Raw genomic sequence first — 14843 nt, forward strand, 5'->3', positions numbered from 1 at the left:
TTACCTATGGGGGGGTAGGTGAGTGGGTAGATATTATTCGCAAAGGAAGATGCTGATACAGAGGTTCTCAACCTGTGGGTCATGACCCTTTGTGGGTGGGACAACCCTTTTACAAGGGTTACCTATCAGATATCCTGCATATCAGATATTTACATTACACTTAAAAACAGTAGCAAAATCACAGTTATAAAATAACAATGAAATAGTTTTATGGTTGGGGGTCACCACAACATGAGGAACTGTATTAAAGTGTCACAGCATTAGGAGGGTTGAGGACCATTGTTCTAATATCACAAGAAAATCATGTGTATGCTTTTCCTTTTATTAAGATGAGATTACAATTACGTGCAACCTCATTTTGGGGGGGGGACAATTTTTTAAAATTTATTTATTTTTATACCCCAACCGCAGTTTCCCCTCCCTTCTCTCCCCCACCTTCCCTCCATGCCCCTCCCTATCCACTCCCCCTCTGTTTCTGTTCAGAAAGGGGCAAGTACCTCCCATGGGTACCCAAAAGCAAGTTGTGGTAGGACTAAGCACCTTGGCAGAGGGTCACGTTGAAGACTGTAGGTCATTTCTCTTCATCCAGGTCCACGCTAGTCTCTAAAAAACACCCATTATTGCCTCACAGTCCCAGGAGAAGAGTTTGCTCTTGGCACAACTAGCTCACCCCTTGTACTAAAATTTCCATCCAGCACATCGTCTAGATGTGCTCACCTTTAAATTCCTCAAGCACATGCTTGGCTCACTGTCTTATAGCGTATGATTCCTAAGCAGTGTCCTCAGATGTCAAGCTCTCTGGAGGTTTCATGCAATTTTCCCAACTCTGTTGGCTTAGAGAAGAAGAATACGTCTCTTCCTATGCATGGATCATTATCCAGTATGAAGAACACTGGTCCAGAATTTAGGAACTATGAGTGCCCGTGATAGTTAAGGTTGGATCCTTAGCACAACAGCATCTAGACTCACCTGGGAGACAAGCGTCTGGACATGCCTGCGAAGGCTCTAGAGATCAGGTTAACTGAGGCAGGAAGACCCACCTCAACTGTGGGCGGTACCATTCCTTAGGCTGAAGTCTTAGACTGAATAAAAAGGGAACGGCAAGTTGAATGCTGGTATGTCTCTCCCTCTGCTCTGACCGTGTGCTCAGTGTGACCAGCTGCTTCATGCTGCTGTCATGCCTTCCCTGCCGTGAGGGGCTGTCACCTCTGACTGAGCCAAAAGAAACCCTTCTTTCTGTCCTCAACTTGATTTTGCCAGGCATTTTGTTACAGCAATGAAAACAAAACTAAATGCATCTCTCATCTAGGTTCTGACTCTAATTTATGGTGTGTCCTTCAGAAACTTTTTCAGTTTGGGCCTTTTCCCCCTGGCCCAGGGAAGTGCAGGTGTTGCCCTGAGTCACCACCCACTTATTTGGAAGCTTATTGAGTTCCTGTTATGTGCCAGAGACTATGGTAGGCACTGGGACTCATCAGAGAATAAGCTACTCATCTCTGATACATCAGAGGCAGCAGTGGTTAGCCTCCTCTGCAGAGACCTTTGTGAGATGGGGGGGAGATGAGAGCTGCATTGCCGTCTGTTACTGCCCACCAACCTGGTCTGTCTGACCTGGAAGCATGGCCTTGCCAACGACAAAGGAAAGGTTTATTTGTAGAGGCCAGGAAATCCCCATGACCCCTCTGCAACCACCTCTGAGACAGGAAACCCTAGGAGGAAAAAACAAAAGATGAAACGCTGGCTAACTTCCCAGCTCCACGCACCCGGCCACGGTCTGGCCAGCAGCGTCCCTTCCACCCAATGACAGTGACCTCCCTCCAAAGCTCTTTCCTTGCCATTGGACCCCAGGCCCTCAGTTCCTTTCCTGGGGACCCAGAAGGACTCAGGTGACGCAAAAGAAGTAAGTGAGAAGATGACTGAGTCTCTGAGAAAGGATGTGTGATGTCCTCTTTCTCACTTAAGCCTTGGCATCCGGGACGGAGGGAAGATGAATGAGTGGAATGGGAAAATAGTAAGTGTGAAGGAAGTGAGTGACTCAGGGCTCTGTCCTTCATCTGGCCATTCCTGGGCCGCAGTAGGTTTCCAAGTCTCTGAGCTTGGATTCCTTGGGGATCCTCACCCACAGCGCCCCTTCTTTCAGTCACCTTTCTCCCAACAGCATAGTTAACTTGCTTAAAAGACTCAGCTGAATATGAACTATGTTCTGAGTAGAAAGTAAAACCAAACCAAAGGAAACAACAGACAAACAAAACCCAAGAAGACGAGGTCTGGGAATGTGACTTGGTGGCAGTGTGCTTCCTTGTGTACACAAGGCATTGAATAAATCCCAGGCCCACAGGTGCGTTCTCTCTCCCTCTCTCTCCCTCCCTCTCTCTCTCTCTCTCTCTCTCTCTCTCTCTCTCTCTCTCTCTTTCACACACACACATACCTTCCCACTAGGTTTTCTGTGCAAAGAATTGCTCTCTCCAAGAAAAACACTTTCACAATTAAACTTACTCTGTGTGGAATTAGAGAATCAAACTCACCTTGCATATGCTAGAACATTGTATCACCAGACTACAGCCCCATATAGCTAAACCATGTATTTATTTATTTGGTTTTATTTATTCGTTTATTGGAACAGCAGAACTGACTAAATACACTTGGGACCCAGACTGTGAATGAAGGAAGTTCATGGGTTTAAGAGTGCCTGAGGGGAGGAAAATACAATTTTTCTTTCATTTTTCAAGATAATATTTTTAATTTATGTTTATGCATGTGTATCTGTGTGTGGTAGATATACATGAGTACAGGTTTCTGTGTGGCCCAAAGAAAGAACTTGAATCCCCTGAAACTAGAATTACAGGTGTTTGTGAGTTGCCTGATGTGGGTGTTAGGAACTGAACTTGATTCTCTGGGAAAGTAGTATACAGTCTTAATCACGGAGCCATTTCTCCAACCCACATGCAAGCACACACACACACATACACACACACACATACACACACATACATACACACACATGCACACATACACATACACACACACAAATGAATAAATAAATGTACTTCAATTTTTTTTTTCAAAAAGAGAACCTATGTTCTTGTTTTGCTCCAGGCTCTACATAGTCTAGTCCTGTCTGTGCATCTCTGGTTGGGTTCCATTAGGTGCTGCACACTCTTTTCTCACGCTGAACCCACAGCTATGCTGAGGTAGGAGCTGTGACCTCCCAGGGAAATTTAGGGTTGTGTAAATAATGCGCTGATGGTCACGTACCTAGTACAGAACGGAGTCAGGATTCCAGCTAAAGCCCAACTTGAGGGCTTTTGCCAATCCTTGGCCATGTCAGTGTCTTTTCTTCCACCCAGGAGAGATGTAGGTGGAAAGGCAATTGTGGGGAGTCAGGGAGGGGCTGAGGGGAGCCTGAGCCACAGCTGGAATTTCAAGAGAGCCTAGAGAGACCCTATTAGTGAATGATCCGTGTGCACATTCACACACAATCGAGCACCCTGGCTCACACTCAAATCCTGCGTGCACACTCTCACCTTCTCAGCAACTTATACCACCTAGCCCCAGGTCCACCTGCAGCCATAGCTGGATTATAGGTGTTCTTATAGAGTCCTAGAGTGTCAACCTCACAAGGACTGCTAGGGAAGCATGTGACTTAATCACGTGACTCCTTCATTTGGTAGATGAGAATACTGAAGCTCACAGAGGGAGGAAGAGAGCTAAGGACCACAGGCTAGCCTCAAATTCCAGGCTAGCCTCAAATTCCAGTTTCTCAACATGGTAAGAGAACAAACTACTGGAGGGGAACCAGGAGTAGCAATCCTGAAGCTAGCCAGGTTTTCACTTTCTCCCAGTTATTGCTCTTGTACTCACTCATTAGCATCTGAGAAATACTTGTTTCTGAGGCAGGCTGGGTACAGTTTTCTCACCCCCCTCCATCTAAGTTCTTATTGCAATTCTGTTGCTCAAGACTCAAAGCCACCTGATTTGGGGATCAGGCAGTTGAAACTAGAAAGGCTAAATTGTTCCTTTACGCTTAAAGAAAGTAAAACACAAAGGAAAATATAAACAGGATCATGCAGGAGAGGCTTAAATCACACTACAGAACAAGACGGTTTCTATGGATAAAAATACAAAGCGGAGCAGGCACCATGCCCTTCCAGGGACTTGCCCTTGAGGGGGTTGGGGTGCTAAGATTTCCTCCAGAAATAGCTCCTCAGACCAAGCTGGCTCAGCTAGCTCAGTCGGTAGAGGTTCATGTCCCACGCTGGGTGCCAGATGTAAACGAGGGCAAATGAGTCCATAAGAGCCCAAAATAAAGAGATATCAAATATTTATTGGGGAATACTCATGAACAACAATAAGATAGAGAGGCGCCACCGTCCTGTGCTCTGGGGGTGCAGGAAGCTGCGATCAGATTTTCAACCACCACACAAAAGAGTGAGCATTCTTCTCTGTACTTATCAGTCCACACGTACCACCTCAGACCATGCCCAAAGGGCTGGCACCCCGAAAGCTCCGGGCTGAGAACAGGGGATCCACACACTCCACCATCTCTTGACTCTCCACCCCTATGGTTTTTGTTACTGTTGTTATTTAATCTTGATTGATTTTGGTTCAATTTTTTGATTCTGTCACTAAACGTGATTGGGGCATGTTGTTAGATCTAAGCGTCAGTTTTTCCTCTTGTAAGATAAACATGACAGACAGACCCTTGCCCACATCTGAGGAGAATGTCAATGTGTAAAACTCAGGACCAGCACAGATAGAGCCCTGGGCAAATCGGGAACATTGGCAGCAGTCCAAGTCTGTTCTCTATTGTTCTAACGAAATACCCAATTCATAGAGAAGAGGAGGTTATTTGACTGTTGTCTGCTCTGCTTCTGATGAGTTGAGGGTCTTGTACTTTGACTTATATGGTGTAAAACAGAAAGGACGTGTAGTCACAGTAGACGAGACAGCAGGAGGGAGCTGAGGAAGTCAAACTCAATTTTATAACAACCATCCTTTTGAAATTGATTTCTAATCTCTCAAAAAATTGTGTAATCTCTTTTAATGCCCCAAGCACCTCCTAAACATAAAGACTTCTTAAAGATCCCACCACCTCCAAATTACCTTAGGGACCACATTTTATCAGGGGCTTGGGAGGGGACAGATAATGGTCATAGCTTTAAACTATTAGGAAGATAATGTTGACAAACGATTACCACAGTATCCTTGGAAGATAGTCATTATTTCAAAAGTGATTATCTTTTCTTCTAGCCTCAAATGTTGAAGGAGCAGTTCTGTCTGCCCTACTATGTGTTGGGCACTGTTGAGATAGGGTGCAGATATGGTAGGCTTATGTTACAGCCTGTCTTAGTCTCTGTTCTGCTTCTGTGAGGAGACCTCATGACAAAGGCAGCTCTTACAGAGAAAACATTTAACTGGGGGCTTGCTTACGGTTTTAGAAGGTTAGTTCACGATCATCACGGCTGGGAGCATAGTGGCAATCCAGAAGGTATTGTGCTGGAGAGGTAGCTGGAAGCTTTACATCATGATTCACAGGAGGGAGAGAGAGAGAGAGAGAGAGAGAGAGAGAGAGAGAGAGAGAGAGGGATTTTGTGTTCTGTCCACAAAGAAACCTTTTTTTAAATGTATTTTCTTTTACTTTATGTGTATGGGTTTTTTGTCTGCATGCACACGTGTGCACCAGGAGTGTGCCTGGTGCCCACTGAGCCCAGTAGAGGGTGTCAGATCCCCTGGAAATGAACCTACAGGTGATTATGAGCCACCATGTTGGGAACTGAATCCTGGTTCTCTGGAAGAACAGCCAGTGCTCTTTACTGAGCCATCTCTCCCGCTCTGAAAATACTATTTTAATGTGAAATCCCCTGTTCTTTCAGTCTAGGCAATTCACTCAATTAAAGTTTGTCACACAGAGCATTTTCTAATCATCTGATGAAGTCCTCTCTTTCTTGAGAAAGGAGGACAGAACCCCCCCACCCCTGGAGATGGCAAAAGAGCTGCCTCTGCCGTCTGCTGCCCAGTGTCCTACCTACCTACCAGCCCTTTACGAGGAACCAGGCTCCACCCTAACAGTCAGCTCTGCAAGGTCTTGTTGTGGGACATCTACTCAACACTCTCATTTCATGGTTGGGTATGTGAGGTACATTCTGGCATCCAGAAACCACATAGCCAGTACCTGTGTAAAACCCGAGAGCAAAGGTCATGCCCTGCTGAGCATCAGTTGCAAGGCTTGCATAGAGCTGAAGCATGGCTGGGGATACAGGAGAGGAGGGATGATGCAATGGAAGACACCGGAAGAGTCGGGAGGCACTACAGACATCTAGAGAAGGACAATGGCTGAGATAAGCAGATGGAAAGAGGCCCAGCATGGTGGGCAATGACTGGACTCAATACCTGGAGGGAGGTGCTGAGGTAGAAAGATAGCTAGTTCTAGGCCAGCCTGGACCACATGGTGAGAATGAGACCTTGTCTACACACACTCACACACACACACACACACACACACACACACACACACACACACACACACACACATGGTGGGGATAAGTATTTAAAAACTAGTAGAGGAAGAAAACCAGACTCTGGAAAAGAATGGGGTAAGACCGTCAGTGCCTGGCACACTTGCAGTTTCTGTTACTGATTGCTTCTATAAAAGTTTAGCTTGATCACTCATTAACTCCTGCCTAAGAAACAAAGATTGGAGAATCCAAACCCACAATAACAACTATAACAAAAATAAATTTTATTTGAAAACCAACTCGGGTCTGCTTTTGCTTCCTGGGGACGTCATGACAGAAGTCAGTCTGTTACTAGGTGGAGAGTAATTGTTCCTCCGTGACCCCACCAGTCACTCCCTCTCACTCCCAACCCCCACTCGCTATCAGGAGTCCTATGACGGTAAGGGTCAAGAGGCCTGAGTATGGATCCCCAGTGCATCTCTTTGTGGCTGTGTACGTTGGGGAAAGCCACCAAACACCTTAGACTTTAGCTTTCTCATTTGTAGTTAGCCGTCTGAGTGATAGGCCATGATAACCATGGCTTCCTTTATCCTGGGTGAAGCTTCAGAGACACTGATATTCAACATCATCTCACTGAGTCCCCACAGCCATGGGGAATGGACACTTCCACCCCCTCGTTGTTTACTGGGAGATACTGAAGCTCTAAAAGTGATGAAGCAGCTTACGGAGGACCTCTTTCCTAGAAGGTGGCAGATCTGCAATTCATACCCAACTTGCTTCATGCCAAGGTTTTGTCTTCTAAATTTGTCTCAGCCTTTGCTGCTCAATGACTTACTGAAATTTAATAGCTTAAAGAACAATTGTTCTTTCTACAGTCCGCAATTACATGGGACTGTAGATTTATATAGCCCACAATTATGGTCTTGGCCAGCTCAGTTTTCTATGCCAGCTCCAATGTGCATCTGTGGTCAGCGGTGATTTGAGTGGAACTGGATGATCTAGCATGCCCTCGTTCACATGTTTGGAGATTGGCAGTTGCTGGGACACTTTGATTGTCTTCCATATAGTCTCCCATCCTCCCAAGCATATTGGCTTGTCAACATGGTGGCTCCAGGAGTCTAAGTATAACAAGAGAAATCAAACCTTCATTGCCAAGTATTTTCTAGTCGTAAAAAAAAAATCACTAAACCAAAACAGGAAGTGTGGAAGAGCACTTTCAAAGGGTCTGGGTAGGGCTGGGGATGTAGCTCAGTTGGTAGAGTGCTTGCCTAGCATGTGAAAAGTCCTGGGTTTGTCCATTTAAAAAACTTTCTAAAAATTGTTTCCTTTTACTTTCTGGGCAAGGATATTTGCCTGAATATATTTCTGTGCACCATGTGCGTGCAGTTCCTGCAGAGGCCAGAAGAGGGCATCAGATCCCTTGAAACTGGAGTTTAAAAAGCTTGTCAGCCACCACGTGGATGCTTGGAACCAAACCCTAGTCCTCTGAAAGAGCAACAAGTTTCGTTAACCCTTGAGCCATCTCTCCAGATTCAGTAACTTCATTCTTTATTGTCTTGTTCTCAACAGATCTTGTTTCCTCACGGACTTAGAACTCCCCCTTATATGAACATGTTATTACGTGTATGTCTGTGGTCTCTGTGGGCAACTGACACTGTCAGGAATTGAGTGAGCACTTATCAAATGACCTAATTATGTATCCATCTATATGAACACGTATGTTTTTAAGCAGATGTTTACTGAGCACCAGTTCACGCAGGTCCTGAATGGTGACAATACCAAAGTAGAGAGCATACCTTTTTATAAGGAACTTTCCAGGTAGAAGAAACAAACTGATGTCGTACTGTGCTAGAGAGAAACTCAAATGATTGTGGAAACACAAAAGAGCCTTAAACTAGTGGTGGCAGGAGAGTGGGGAGGCAGAGAAGGCACCAGAAAAGGGAATTTGGATGAGGGTGTGCCTCTGAACAAGGCCCAGCATTGCAAAGACTCATGATAAATAACTCAAAATACAGGATCGAGAGTGTGGCTCAGTGATAGAGTCCTCTCGGACCACACACGAGGCAACTGGCTTGGTCTCCAACACTGCACTAAATAAATGAATAAAGAGAATCAATTGAACAGCTTAATGTTCAAGGATTTAATATCAATTTGTGTTGGTGGAACACAGGTAAGACAGAACAAGGGCCTTGAGGTGGGAGACGAAGATTTAATCTTGAGAACTAGATCTCAAGATCCAACCAACAGATCTGAGACCAACACCACACCAAACCTGGTATGCAAATTTTTAGCATCCAAACTGGAAACAACCCCAAAGCCCATCATCTATAGAGTAAGAAAACAAAATATGTTATACTCAGACAGCGGACTACTACTTGGCAATAAAAATCAGTGAAATACCAATGAAAGGATTTGGATGTTAAGTGTGTCCAAAGGTTCATGTGCTGAAGACTTGGTATCCCCAATGCAGCCATGTTCAGAGGTGGGACTTTATGATTGGATTGTGACGGTTCTAACCTCATGACTGACTTACCCTATGCATGAATTCAAGACTTGATGGGCTATTGAGAGGTAGTGGGACCTTTAGGGATGAGGTATTATTGCAGAAGACGGGCTGTTGGGAGAGTGCTCATTAAGGGTGTGTTGTATCTCCAGCCCCTTCCTCTTTCCACTGCCTGCTCACCATGAGGCAAGCAGCTGTACCCAGTACAATGGAGCTAAGCAACCGTGAACTGACACTCCTGGGGAGATGGAGAGAGGGTGAATCTAGAGAACCTAGAACCCTCTCTTCTCTGCTAAGAAATTGACTTTATCTGGAGAGCTACTAGGACCCAGTTAGGGGCCCTGAAACTGGTGTTAAAGATGAACCAGTACAGGGCAGGGCAGATGGGGATGGAGATGGAGCTAGAGAAGAGGACAGTGGGCACAGATTGTCCTCTTAAGAAGAAAACAGCCTGAAAGAAACAGGATTGATGATAAAGAGGATGAAGCATAGCAGATGCAAGGAGACCTCGCAGGGGTGGGGTGGGGGCACAGTGGAAGGGGAAGCCAAGAGGGTTAATATAGGGAAGGCTTTCATCTGATTGTGTTTTTTTTTACTTCAGTCTTAGAAGAAACTATGGAAAGGTAAGACATTTTCAATTAGTCATCCCAAAGTATGCATCTTTTTAAAAAATTAATTACGTGATTAATGTCTGCATCTATGTGTGGCATACAGAGGTCAGAAGAGGGCATTGGATCCCCGGGAACCGGAATCATAGGTGGTTGTGAGCCATCTGGTGTGGGTTCTGTGAAATAAACCTGGGTCCTCTGCAAGAGCAGGGTATGCTCTTAACCTTTGAGCCATCTCCACGGTGTGCGTCTTAAAGTTGCAGTGTACAAAGGCTGTGTGTGAGGGGCTTGTGAAATCATCCTCCGGGGTCTCCAGCAGCGCTGTGCCCTGTGCCTGGTAGTGCTCAAGCCAGAGTGGGTCCTGGACTCAGTCCCAACTGTTGTTTTCAGCCATCCTTCTCCCTGCGTTTCTGATCACTGGGCCTTTGAAGTAAGCTGGATTTCCCCGGTTAGCTTATCAATAATGGTTACTCTGATAACAGCCCATAAAAGAATTTCAGTGGTGGAAGGAAAAGGAAACAACGCCTTCCACAAACAATATTCTATAGTTCAACAAAAGGGATTATAGAGTAGAACAATATGCAATTCAATTTCATCCTTCCATCCCTTCGGTTATCTGTCAATAAATATTTGCTAATGGCCTATCCCATGCCATCACCCAAGGCCAAGTAGGGGGCTGGGGATTGGAATGAAAAGGCGTTTTGAGAATGTCTCATTCCGTGGGAACTGAAGTCCTACTTCATGCCACCCTCGTGCACGTTCGGGCCTTTTGTTCCTGCAGCTAGAGTATCTGATTAAACTCCCTCCATCGGACATGTAAGCAAGGGTAGGCATGAAGGTGACCCAGCACGATATGAAATCATGAACTTACTTAAAGTAGTTTGAGGGCTTTGTTTTTTGTTTTGGCGTGTGTGTGTGTGTGTGTGTGTGTGTGTGTGTGCATGCACACGTGCATGACAACTAGATCATGCAGGTTCTCAAGCACGGACTTTGTAGGTGAAAATGTATCACGATGTCAAACAGTTGGGCACCCCAACCTCACATGGAGGCGCCCCCAGAATGCTTACTAGACTGTTTCTAATACAGATGCCAGCTTCATCTCCTCTGGGGGAGGAGCAGAAGTTAGGAACCACATGACTCTCCACGGCCCCACCCAGCTCTTCACTTCTGCTGGCTAACTGGCCAGGACTGTCTCCACCCTGTCTTCAGGTCTTCCCACCTCTTCTCATTGTCTCACCTCACAGGACCCTAGTTGTGGCGCCCCCACTCCCTGATTGGTGTCCTCAGAGGACGTCTAAGCACCAAACTCGGTGCAGAGCCTCCTGGTGACATGAGGAGGGGCACCAGAACTTTTGGTGACTCAAACTTACTTCTTTTGCTTCCTTGGGAGCTTCCTGGAACTCCTTCTCCTTTTCAGTTTCCCCTTTTGGCTTCTTCCTCATTGTTTCTTAACTGAAGCTGTGCCTGAGGTTCGGTCTTCAGCTCCATTGATGACCTAACCCACCCTCATTCCCCATTACCCTGTATAACTGTCAGGTTACTAATGAAGCCTGTATCTAAGGACAAGCATAGTCAGCAGCCTACGGGGCATCTTTCAAACGGGGATTCCTGCTCATTTTCTCTCTAATGTGATCTTTTCCAAAGCACCTTCCAAACCCCCCAGAGCAAGAGCAAGGGAAAAACAATATTCAAAGCAAATGCAAGACAGGGATGGGAATCACTGACCTTTTTTTCTTCATAAGCGTCTAAGTTATTCAAAATAGATATGTGAGGGGTCGGAGAGATGGCTCAGAGTTCTGAGAACTCATTGCTGACAACTCCAGCTTCAAGGGATTCAGTGCCCTCTTCTGGCCTCTGTGTGTCTAGGGACACACACCTTTAATCCCTGCCCTTGAGTTCAAGGGCATCCTGGTCTACAGAGAGAGGTCTGGTCTAGCTAAGACTATGTAATGAGACACTGTCTCAAAACAGATAATAAGAAAAGGGATACAATAAAGTATTTTTTAAAACAGACACATGGACTTCTAGAGACTGAACTAAGGAAGAAGCAGAGGGTGAATGGAATCAGAGGCAGAATGGGTGGTGCAGCTATGAAAGAATCAGCGCCCGTGTGTCCTCTTGGTTCACACATTTGTTTCTGTTAACAGAGAGATTTTTACACTGATACACTACTGCAGTGTATTAGAACAAGTAGCTGGGCTTTATCTCACTGTCCAGAAGTTGATGTGTTCTGGCCTTGGTGATTTTACATGCCATAACAGTCCTTATACAAGATGTTACTTTTTAATTTTATTTTGTATGTATGGGTGCTTTGTCTGCACGTATGTCTATGCATTGCTTGTATGCAGTGCTCACAGAGGCCAGAAGAGGGCGTCAGGTTACCTGGACCTGGAATCATAGGCAGTTGTCAACTGCCATATGGGTGCTGAGAATCCAACTCAGGTCCTCTGGGGAAGCAGACAGTACTCCTAACTCTTCAGTCCCTGGAAGACTCGTTTTGAAAAGAGGAAATATGGACTTGTTATATATTGAGAGGCATAATAAAGGCAACATTATTAGTTTATTTCTTACATATTTTGCCTACAATGAAAAGACATGGTGTCTAGCCTCAGATACTCATGTTCAAAGTTGTCTCCTCATTTCTTGTTTTTAAGCTTGTATAGTCACCTACTTTGGGTTCCCATGGTAACGTGGTATGCTTTAACAATGCATCTAGTTGTAGCCCATACTGTCAGTTCTGTAAAATGGAGATCACATTGTGTCCCTACTAGCCAAATAAGGCCTGGCATGCAAGCAACAGGTGTTTAATGCATTGATATCTACCTGACATTTTCATACCAATAAGGTCTGTGTCCTTGGCTCTCTGGAATGCCCGTTGAGTAAATTATGTAGACCTTGAATCATGGTTATTAATCTTGAACTTATTGATTTTGGTTTGTCACCCTGCTATCTCCAGACCTGTGGCAGTTCCGGAATTCAGTGTGGGGTTCCTGAGTCTACTCCTCCATACCTCCCCTTCCTATCCAAGGGCTGCCCCCTGCCTCATAACTGGGTCTTGGGATCCTGACTGCACGTAGGGGAATGCTCTCACCCCGCTGGACTGTCTGTGTTCCCACTCAGGACCCTGACAGAGTCACAGTACTCACTGCTGTCAATCATCCTGGGGATGAGAAGGAAGGGAAAGGACGGTCAGCCTTCTACAGCTGCTGTCAACCTTAGGCCGAGTCTTGACCCTCTGGCTCCCACTGCTGGTCTTGCCTGGCACTGACATCCTAAGTTTTGTCTGGCCAGCCTTGGTTCTTAGGCTAATGAAAGGTACTCCCAGCACGACACACTGCTATTAAGCTTCATCCTTAAGACAGAGGGAGTAAGAGCTCTGTTTATTTTTAAATGCCTAGAAAGTGTTTTTGAAGATCTGCATTTTGTGTCTCAAGTACAAGAAACACTTCAGATATCCGGAAGAAGACAATGAATTGATTTTACATTGTTAAGTGTGCTTTGCTATCCCCCACCACATTTTCTCTGATTATAAAAATTATATAGATCTGTAAAAACTCAGTTATAAGAAAACAATAAAAACAAAAAGCAAGGAGGAGAACAAAAGACAGCTCGATGCTACCATTAAAGCGAGCACAGTACTGGAAGGTGGGCTTTAGGGAAACCTGGGATAGAAACGCAGCTCCGTCACATAAACCTCTATGGTGTGGAATCTTAACTGTAAACAGTTTCTATAAAACTGAGATAAAGACTTAAGTTGTGTGACATCTATACAATAAGTATACAGGTAACATTTACATCCTAGATTATCGAAGAGATTACTTGAGAAGATTTAAGTACAAAGTCTATCATGGCGCCTGCCCATTCAATGAATGCTAAGTCATAGTACACGCACCTCAGCTCTCCTTTCTCAAAGTATTTTCCTCTTAGATCTCATTGCCTTCATTGTAACTAAGCTTAAATCAAAACACATTTATTATTATCTATTTTTGAGGGTCTATCACATGCCAGTGTTATGACATTATGAAGACAGTAATTTTAAATTTGTATTTATTAATTATTGTGTGCACGTGTGGGGGCTTGCATGTACCACGGTGTGTGGAGATCAGAGGATGTCTCTGTGGAGCCAGTTCCCTCCTCCATCTCCACACGGCTTCCCAGGACTGATCTCAGATCATCAGGCTTGCACTGTACTGGTCCCAAGAACATATTTAAAATTGTTTTTGTTTAAGCAAACCCTGTCTCAAAGTCCATATAGGCACCTCATAGTCACTCTTTTCATTAACAACACAAAGCTGATTTAAACATGATCTCATCTTTTGTATGTATATATGTGAAGGGATGCTAAAATTTAACAAGGCTACTTGAGAATTAGGGTCACGACTAGGGTGCCCACCACACTCTAGGTACTCAATAAACAGTAATTGTTCATACATGAACTAAAGGCTTTCTTCATCTTTCGTTTGTGGGAGGGAAAATCCCAAGGGATACACTTCTCTGGTTTACTTTTGACCCTCACATTTCAGTAAATTTGTGGACAAAGTTCTAATCTCCTTGACATGGTCCTAGGTTTATTAACTGGCATTTGCTAACTATGGTTCTCTATGAAACCCACACAGTCCAGTTGCTGGGTTTCTATGAAGCTAAATGAAATATCATTTTAAAAGCACTCGCTCAAAATATTTGTTATGTAATAACGTAGTTGCCAGCTATTATTAGTGTGACTGAGGCAGGCACAGTTTGAAAACTGCCTCTTTCTTATTCACTATGCTACAGGATTGAACTACGGTGGCTGTAGGCTATTATTAAGGATTTTGTGTGTACTGCTGGCAAAAGCTTTGGTAGAAATTCTCCAATCTAAGGATGTTTCCCTCAGCTTTCCAGGGAATAAAGTTCGTGAGCCCCACTACACAGCTTAATAGGCACAGCAGGATCCGGTTCCTCCCAAGTCATTTTTCTCTATTGGCTTCTTCTCCCAGCGTTTCATAATTAGAACAATCTGAGGCATCCCCCTCTGGAAAAACCTTCACCGCTCGCTCTCTTAGCTGGGAAGGATTTTAACAGTCCTCTATCGGACTCTGCCTCCATTGCCCACTGCTGTGTCCCAGTGCTGGAGAAGCACTTAGAACAGAATATCCATTTACATTCCAATCTCTCCACAGCAGTGAAATGCTAATCAGTACAGCAGTCTCCGCAGACGTGGCTTCTTTGCAAGAGTTTAATTCACACCACCACCCCTAGGCATTAGGAATGAAACCCAATCGGGAAAGTGAGCGAGCG

At 44.8% G+C, this 14843-nt stretch overlaps 1 protein-coding gene across 1 annotated transcript in view; it reads left to right on the forward strand.

Moving 5' to 3' along the window:
- Positions 1 to 14843, forward strand: part of Pold3 (DNA polymerase delta 3, accessory subunit) — a 62724-nt gene that overhangs the window by 12529 nt on the left and 35352 nt on the right. The window lies entirely within an intron of this gene.

Source organism: Myodes glareolus, chromosome 24 (assembly GCF_982192425.1).
Source record: "Myodes glareolus chromosome 24, mMyoGla1.1, whole genome shotgun sequence".
NCBI lineage: Eukaryota > Metazoa > Chordata > Mammalia > Rodentia > Cricetidae > Myodes > Myodes glareolus.